The sequence below is a fragment of the Mus caroli genome, chromosome 3, assembly GCF_900094665.2.
Source record: "Mus caroli chromosome 3, CAROLI_EIJ_v1.1, whole genome shotgun sequence".
Lineage (NCBI taxonomy): Eukaryota > Metazoa > Chordata > Mammalia > Rodentia > Muridae > Mus > Mus caroli.
The window spans coordinates 29,632,091-29,641,019 of NC_034572.1; the positions used below are offsets into that span (position 1 = coordinate 29,632,091).

The following is an 8,929-nucleotide window of genomic DNA, read 5'->3' on the forward strand; positions in this document are numbered from 1 at the left end:
AGAGAGAGAGAAGAAAGAGAGAGAAAGGAAGAGAAGAAAAGAGAAAGAAAGAAAGGAAGGAAGAAAAGAAAGAGAAAGAAAGGAAGGAAGAAAAGAAAGCAAAAAAGAAAGAAAGAAAGAGAGAGAAGAAAGAGAGAGAAAGGAAGAGAAGAAAAGAGAAAGAAAGAAAGGAAGGAAGAAAAGAAAGAGAAAGAAAGAGAAAGAAAGAAAGAAAGAAAGAAAGAAAGAAAGAAAGAAAGAAAGAAAGAAAGAAAGAAAGAGAAAGAAAGAAAAGAAAAAGACAAGACAGATGAGGTCATGTTGGGGGACCTGGGGCTTCGAGACAGTATTGATTTGGATCTGAGAGACACGGGGACTTAGAGAAGGGAGTGGGCAGGCCTCCAGGGCCCCTGCCTCCATTCTTAGCTCTGCCCAGCACAGTGAACTTGCATCACTGTGTCTGAGAATTGTGTCCGGTTCTCATGTGTGCTCACCACACACATAAAACTCAAGCAGGACAGCTCCAGCTTATGGACTTGGGATTGGTCCTCTCTTCCAGGAAACTCTCTCACCTCAGCCACACTGTAGGCAATAAGTCCTTTCATCTAATTACAGAATCGACTCAAACAGATATTTTAGTTGAAAAAAAAAAAAAAGTCTAGCATCATAAGTTTAAGAGTGTTTTGAAATCACCAGCTACAAATCCCCCATTGCCCTCCAATAGTACATTGCTGTTGTAGTGGGTTCTGGTCACATGTGGGTGGGGCACTGTATGCTCTTTTCAGAGCACAGGGGTCACATACTATATCACCCAGCTTCTGAGTTACAGCCTCATTCTTTTCTGCCTAGTGTTTTGTTAGATGGTAGGTAGGGAATTTTGAAAATACTCCTGTGTTTTAAGTGTGTGGTTTTAATTTATGGAGATACTTATTATACATATTTGTGAAGCTTTCCTTTTTTTTTTTTTCAAGACAGGGCTTCTCTGTGTAGCCCTGGCTGTCCTGGAACTCACTCTGTAGACCAGGCTGGCGTCGAACTCAGAAATCTGCTTGCCTCTGCCTCCCTGGGATTAAAGGCGTGCGCCACCACTGCCCAGCATTGTGAAGCTTTCCTAATCATAGAACTCACGTAAACCTTCCAGTCCCACCCCCAAGATGGCTTCTTCCATAGGACTGGAAGGGAATGGGATAACTATTTTTGAAAGTTATTTTTATCTTTTTAATGTGTATAAATGTTGTGCCTATGTGTATGTACTTGTGCCATGTGAATGCCTGCTACCACAGAAGTCAGAAGCAGGCTTCAGATACCCTGGAAATGGAATTTAGATGGCTGAGGCCATTGTGTAAGTGCTTGGAATTGAACCCAGGTCCTTTGCGACAGCAAGTGCTCTTAACAGTTGAGCCAACTCCAGCCTCAGAAATGAGATTGATTTGTTTTTGTTTCTTGTTATTTGGGTTTTTTTTTTTTTTTACTTTTTATTGATTCTTTGTGAATTTCACATCATGCACCCCCATTCCACTCATGTCCCTGTACCCCAGTACCTGCCCTGCATCGTTGCAACCTCCCTCAGAAAAGGAAAAAAAAAATCTAGTTGTGGAAGCTGTAGTGTGTCACAGTGTGCCCCACTGTATACCCTTCTGCCCACACCTCTTTACTTGTAAATGTTAATTGCAGTGAGTCCTTGCTGTGTCTTGAGGCCTCTGGCTTCTGCTAGCTACACTGTCAATACTGACCCTCACCAGGACTCCTCTGGGACATCCTGTTGTTGCCCTGTGTCAGAGAGATCCTGCAGCTTTGGATCTGCAGGACTGGCTCCTTCATGTGCTCCAGCAGTGCATAGATGGGGCAGATCAAAGCCCTGGATCTGTGGTTGAGACCCCTTTGGAAGGTCACATATCAGATATCCCACATATCAGATATCCCGCATATCAGATATCCTGCATATCAGATGTCCTGCACATCAGATATTTGCATTAAGATTCATAACAGTGGCAAAATTACAGTTATGAAGTAGCAACAAAATAATTTTATGGTTGGGGTCACCACAAAATAAGGCACTGTTTTAAAATGTCCCAGGATTAGCAAAGTTAAGAACCTCTAACAAAGATGGACAGGAAGAGACCAGGGACAAGAAACAGCCCCCAAGGACACACCTGCTTCCTCTCATTAGGACTCACGTGTTGAGGGTTGGTCTAGTGCACTGTGTATTCGGATGCTGAGTTTTATGCCCAAAATCTGTTTGCAGTCCAGCCACTGATATGGCCAAGCATCTTCTGACTCAGTGCTATAGAAAAACTGTTTCCCTGGGTCTCTGATGGATTAATAAATTGCCGATCAGACTGTGCCTGGGCAGGAGAGGACAGAGGAGGCAGAGCATCGGAGTCCAATGAGGGAGTCTCTAAGAGACCAGAGAGTGAAGTTGGAGAGGGAGGAAGAAAGGATGTGGAAAGATCATGTGGAGGGACCAGGAATAGTCACCATGAGGACACACAGGGAACATTGTGAGCCCGGGCAAGGCTCAGATTGATGATAAAGGACCACCTAGCTGAGAAGTAGATAGCCTTATAGGGTTAGAATTAATTCCTCAGGACCTGCCCAGTTTAGTGCTTGCAGATTATTAATAAGTATGAAGTCTGTGTCATTTACTTAAGAGCTAAAATGGGCTAGAGCAGGCATAGAACCTCCCTACAGTTATTTGGGAGCAAAGGGGGCACGGAACCACCCCCCAATACTCTTACACCCCACCTCCTACTGTCCATCCCCTCCAGCAATACCATAGCACTGTGAACCACGTCAATAGAGCAGAGTCTTATCTCAGGTGAGTAGGCTATCTGATGTGAAATAGACCTTTGGTCACAGGTTCCTGGGAAAATTCATAGAATATCTTGTGACAAAAGGCAAAAAATAAAAACGAAGAAAGAGAGAACATCAAAGTCCAATCTTTTATTATATCCTATTGTCAGAACTCAGTCTCCTCCCCAGTCTCCACCCCAGCCCGCAACCTCCAGAGTTTCTCTGTGTAGCCCTGGTTGTCCTGGAACTCACTCTGTAGCCAGGCTGGCCTTGAACTCATAGACCCTCTTGCCTCTGCCTCTGAGAATGCTGGGATTAAAGGCATGCAGCACTGCAGCCAGCCTGAATGTTCCAACTCCTCCTCCTCTTCCTCCTCCTCCCTGGCTTCCTCCTCCTCCTATAACTTTTTATTACTTCTTTGTCAATTTTTGATCATGTATCCCAGTACACTCATCTTCCAGTCCCTTCATATCTCATTGTGGAACCTGTGGTGTGTCACACACTGTCCACACATCTTTACTTCTGATGGATGTTACTTCCTTAAGGACACCCCTCCATTCGGTCAGTGTGACACTTCTGCAGCCCTGCTTCTGAGAAGCCTTACTGCCGCTTGCTGACTGCTGGGTTTATTGTGTGTCATGCCCATTCTTCCTTCAGGGAAGAACTGTAAAACTACCTCTAGGTTCCTAATATTTACAACCCTATTTATTTATGTAAGATATTCAATGCCTGTTTGCATGTCTACACACATACATCACATTCTAAATGTAAGAAAAATAATTCAAATATGTTCATGTTCTTAGCGTGTCTTGTGTGGCTCATTTTGATCTGCAGTCCCAGATCCTCTTACTCTTCCTTACAGGAAATATGCCTTCTGAGTCTCTGAGCTCAGTACCCTTCCACTGGGCTGTACATTTCCCTGTGGCACACATTTCTCTGAATCCCTTATAGAAAATTCTCAGCTTCACGATGCCTGTTTCATAAGTATTTGTTGAACAAATGAATAAATAGCTATGCATTAGCTTTGGAGTAGTTTTTTTTTTTTAATATTTTTCTTTCTTTCTGTTCTGACATAGGGTCTCATGTCATCTGGGCGGGCCCTACCTCTCTGTGCAGCCAAGACTGGCTGGCCTTTCATCCTTGATTCTGCCTCTACCTCCTGCATACTGAGATTTGCCATCATACACAGTGCAATTCTGTGTTGGAGATCAGAACCGGAGCCCTTCCACACACCAGGAAGTCTAGCAATGGAGCCACATCACCAGCCCTATAACTGGAATAGTTTATTGATAGTATTGATTTTGTTGTTGTTAAACAGTTGTGCTTCATTTCACCTTCATCTATCAATGTATTTGTCTGATAAGGAGGGATGTACTCTGGGGTGAGACCCTCTGTCTAACCTCTCTCTTAGCCTTTTTTTGTTTTGTTTTGTTTGTTTGTTTGTTTTTAAGAACTTTTCCTCTTGGGTTGTTGGAAAATGCGCCCCTCAATTCTAACTCTAGGCTGAAGGACAGCGTGTGAGAAGACCTATCCATCTAGGTGCGTGGGTGTTTGGAGGGGTGTCTCTGCACAGCGCTGAATCCTCTCTTAGGTTCTGCACAGTGCTGTCCTTAGCTATGCCTGATCACCCCAGGTCACCTACTTTCTCCAAAGAATAAACCATCAGTCTTTTGCAGGGATGGGGAGGGTGGCTTCTGAGCTTTACAGGTGGGCGAAGAGAACCAAGAATCCCCTTGGAGATACAAGATAGCTTAAACGTGTCATAGGAAAATCTAAAAAGGCAAAATCAGACACAGGTGTGGTGATGCATACCTATAATCACAGCACTTGACGCAGGCTAGCCTGGGCTGTATTAGGCTAGCCTGGGCTATGTAAAAATCCTATCTCAAGAAACAGCAAACAGGCTGGAAAGATGTTACAGCAGTGACTAGCACTTGATCTTCTTGTAGAGGTTTGGTTCCCAGCCCCCACTTGGAGGCTCCCAACTACCTTTAATTCCAGCCTCAGGAAATCTGACACCCTCTTCAGGCCTCTGAGGGCACTGCATGCATTTAATACAGGTGAAAAGACATAGGCATAAAATAAAAATAAAGGAAAAACTTACATAATAAAGAAGAAACAACAGCTAATCAACCAAACAAAAACTAGTGTTTTGAGGCAAACCGCACCTGAGGTCCCAGCTCGGAAAGGCTGGTGAGGGATCACCTGGTTTATGAGGTGCTGGGGATTGAACCAGAGTTTCAGGTAAGATGATCAAGAACTTTACCAACCGAGATTCATGTCCAGCCCAAATTCTGCTTCTCAGTTTTATTCCCTTTAAGCAAATTTGACTACAACTACTTATTTGGAAATGAACACACACACACATACACACACACTCCACAAAGAATGGAAGGGAAAGAAGAAAATTTCAGGACTTAGAACTCAGTTCTTCCACTATGTGGGTGTTAGGGGTTGAACTCAGCTGTCAGGCTTGGCAGCTTTGTCTCAGAGAGTCTCATAGACCCTGTGCTTTGCTTTTGTTGGTTTTGTTTGTTTGCTTGTTTGTTTGTTTGTTTTAACCACTGTTGTCTTAGTCAGGGTTTCTATTCCTACACTAAACTTCATGACCAAGAAGCAAGTTGGGGAGGAAAGGGTTTATTCAGCTTACATTTCCACATTGCTGTTCATCACCAAAGGATGTCAGGACAGGAACTCAAGCACAGCAGGAACCAGGAGGCAGGAGCTGATGCAGAGGCCATGGAGGGTGCTGCTTACTGGCTTGCTTCCCCTGCCTTGCTCAGCTGCTTTCTTATAGAACCCAGGTCCCCCAGCCCAGGGATGGAACCACCCACAATGGGCTGGGCCCTTCCCTTTTGATCACTAATTGAGAAAATGCCTTACAGCTGGATCTCATGGAGGCATTTCCTCAAGGGAGGCTCCTTTCTCTGCGAAAACTCCGGCTTGTGTCAAGTTGGCACACAAAACCAGCCGGTACAACTACGTTATAGACATTTTTAAAAAATGACTTTTAAGACTCCTATTAAGCCAGTTGTGTTGACATAGCTCAATATTTGGGAGATAGAGGCAGGAGGATTGGGAGTCATCCTTAGCTACAGAGCTACTGGAGACCCTATTTCCAAAACCACAAATACTTACACGGACACATACATGCACAAACAAATATATGAACTCCACGGAACACAAGTGAAGTGACCTCAGAGCTCCATCTACTTTTTCTCCCTCCATATCTAGATGGAAAGACCCAGGGTTCCTAGGAGTTATGGTATCAGTGGGTCACAGTGATGGCCCAGAACGGTGTATCATTGTTAGCACAATTAGCCTTTAACGCAGTCATGATATTTCATAACTCAACACTTGGAGGACTGAGGCAGAAGGATTGTGATTTGAGATCCTTGGGCTACACATAGTGAGACCTTATCATAAAGATGTTTTATAAGAGGGAGAAAAAAATGGTATTTGCTTAGTTAGTTTCAGTATGGCGTTAACACGAATTCTAAAATAAGGGCACCACAGCCCCGCATCTGCTCTCCTGGAGCCTGTCATGTGGGTGGCACACTAAGTCCTCATGGAGAGATGGACAGCCTAAGATGACAGAGGGCAAGCTGAGCACAAGGCTGAGGACAAAGGACTGCAGAGGCCAGGGGAGATCCAGGCAGTGGGAGAGGGGAGATTGTCCCTGCAAGGAGAAATAAAAGCTGCTGAAAACTCAGCCAAGATGTCTTCCATTTCATTATTTATTATATTTTCCTGGACAGAGTCTTATGTAGTCTGAGCTAGCCTTGAACTCCTGATCTTCCAACCTCATCCTTCCAAGTGCTGGGATAGAGGGACACAGTTTCAGATAAGTTCTGTTCATGTGCCTATAGTCAGAAATTGGGAAAGCATGTGAAAAATAATAATATTCTCAGCTCTTCAGGATAAACTGTAAGATCTGGAGGTGCTGTGTCCACGGTGCCCTTCTGAATGACACCGCACTGGAGGGTACAAGGCACAGTTTTTAACCTGTGACTGGCAGAGGCCAGTCCACGGTACTTGTACAGACGGTCACTTGGAATGGCTCCGCTGTGAATTCTAGGGTGGAATATTTGAGAAAAGAGCAAGTAAACAGATGAAACAAAAAATCTCCTTGGGAGAGAGATTTAGCAGGCCCTGCCCATCCCTGAGGATCTCCTGGCAGCCACTGAGACACTGCCCTTCATGGCTGTAGCTACCAGTAAGGTGCCCGTTGTTCTGTGTGTAAATAACCTCTTAGTGAAGCTCCTGTATGAACCCTAATGAAACCCTTCACCCCTATGAAAGTTGAAGGAGGACTAACTGGGAAGAGGAAGGGGGGCAGTGAGGCTGGGAGGGGACCAGGACAGGGTGGGTAAGTATGATCAAAATACATTACATACATGTGTGAATAAAAAATACACCAGAGTGTTGGCCATGGCCCCAGGGTACAGTCAAAAATAAATGTAACTGGAAGCCAGGTGTGGTGACCCCTACCTGTAATCTCAGCACTCAGGAGCAGAAAGCCTGAAGCACCTTTTCCCTGAAGGTTCAGGCTGGTGAGTAACTCGTGTACTGCAGCTCTGGCAGACTGGTTCTTAATACAGCATCATAAAAACACAGGATTCACGCCTTGTCCTGGCTAAAGATAGTAAGATTTAAATGGAAAGTGAGGGGAATGTGAGGAAAAACAGACAGGCAGACAGGGAGGGAAGGAGCAGGTATCGGTGTGAATCTTCACTTTATTCCACCAACTTGTAGAATGTTTTTATCAGGTTTCTTCCATTTGAATATCAGCTTAGCCTGGGGCCAGTGAGATGGCTCGGTGTATAAGGGTGCTTGTTGGCAAACCTGATGTCCTGGATTTCATCCTCGGGGCCCCATGTGGTGGGAACCGAGCACCTCGTCTTCCGAGTATCTGCTTACTGAATATGTTGTTTTCTAGGCTGAATTCTTTTGGATAACTGGTTTCTAGAAAACTCTCAGCAGGCAGCGCAATTTCTTGTTTCTGAAACAACTAAAACAACTTTTCATAAAGGTATTCTTTGAAGAATAACTGCTAAAAACAAAACAACCCCCCAACTCTCTAACCTCCATCAGTACTCTGCGCTGGAGACAGACATGGAATGTTCTAGTTCCTCAGAGGAAGTGACAGTGAACTGCAGTTGGTGTCTTCACATAGAGATCCATTGTGACAGTCCCCGTGGCCCACACAGATGAATCATTGATTCAAACCATGAGCAGCAAGGACTTCCTGGACTTATTTTCTTCTCTTTCAATCATTTTTATGTCTGGGAGCTAAAGTTACTTGCTGTGCAATTTAAAACTAAAAATAATACGAGCTACAGACTTTGCGTTGCAGCCTCTCCTCCCGAGAGACCATGTGTGGGTGCAGATCACAGGTCTGGATCGATCACGGGGTTGTTTGCAGAATGTCTTACGTCAGAAAACTTGGCAGTCACTGGGTGATGAGAGAACTGAGGTGGACTTGGTGATTGGTCGTAAGCACTTGGGAGGCTGAGTCAGGAGGATAGCCGTAAGTTCAAGGCTAGTCTGTCTTACACAGATAGATGTTGTCTCAAATAAATAGACAAAACTAAAAACAAAGAAGGCAGGGAGGAAGGAAAGGGAAGGGAATGGGGAAGAGGAGGAGGACGAAGACTGCAACAGCAACAGCCGCCAAGTTGGAGGGACAAGACTAGGAATTTGTCTGTCTTCATCATAAATAAGTGAAGGCTATCATAGGCTATGAGACCCTGTCTCAAACAAAGCAAGCAGAACAACAGCAACTATAAAATTCTCTCTTCTGAGAGAGAGAGAGAGAGAGAGAGAGAGAGAGAGATCGGAAGGAGAACTTTTGGAACTAATCAAGACATTGAGTGAGTTGCTTTGCCTTTAAAAATGATATTTAAAATATGTTCGTTTGTTGAAACAAAAAATAATATGGTTGGAGCTGTGCGTCTATCAGAGTGACTGACAGATTGGAATTCACTGTGAAAATAGATTATTTTCCCTCCAAGAGAGTAAAGTTTTGGTTTTGGAAGTCAATCAGAAAACCAACAATTTGGACAGATGAGGAGTCAGCTTCTCTCTCGGAAACACTGTATTTCTAATGATTTTTATGGACACTATAATAAGGATCTGGAAACAAAAGCAGGTATGG

General features: G+C 44.2%; 1 long non-coding RNA gene across 1 annotated transcript in view; it reads right to left on the minus strand.

Annotated features, from left to right (window-relative positions):
- Positions 1-5,527, minus strand: part of LOC110290688 — an 18,050-nt gene extending 12,523 nt beyond the window's left edge. The window contains exon 1 of the long non-coding RNA XR_002377493.1: positions 5,423-5,527. This is a non-coding gene — a long non-coding RNA (uncharacterized LOC110290688). The remainder of the gene's footprint in view (positions 1-5,422) is intronic.
- Between the last annotated feature and the right edge of the window lie 3,402 nt (positions 5,528-8,929).